The following is a 247-nucleotide window of genomic DNA, read 5'->3' as shown; positions in this document are numbered from 1 at the left end:
TATGGTTCTCTCTGGTTTTCAAAACTAGCTAGGCATTGTTTATCTCTCACCCCTCCATCTCGGTTTTCCCATTTAAGGTGCCCTCATTTCCTCCCTTTCTCCCTTATTAATACCCTTCTCCTATGGTCATACCTCTCTTGAGCTCCTTCTTTCCCTTTATCCCCTAGGTTCCTTATACACCCTTCCCTCCCCTCTCCCTTAAACTAACCCAATTTTTATCCATATCTCCCTTATTAAGGCCTGTTTC

This window comes from Nannospalax galili, unplaced genomic scaffold (genome assembly GCF_000622305.1).
Source record: "Nannospalax galili isolate Female #2095 unplaced genomic scaffold, S.galili_v1.0 scaffold606, whole genome shotgun sequence".
Lineage (NCBI taxonomy): Eukaryota > Metazoa > Chordata > Mammalia > Rodentia > Spalacidae > Nannospalax > Nannospalax galili.
The sequence above is the reverse complement of the archived record's forward strand: the minus strand, read 5'-3'. Positions refer to the sequence as shown.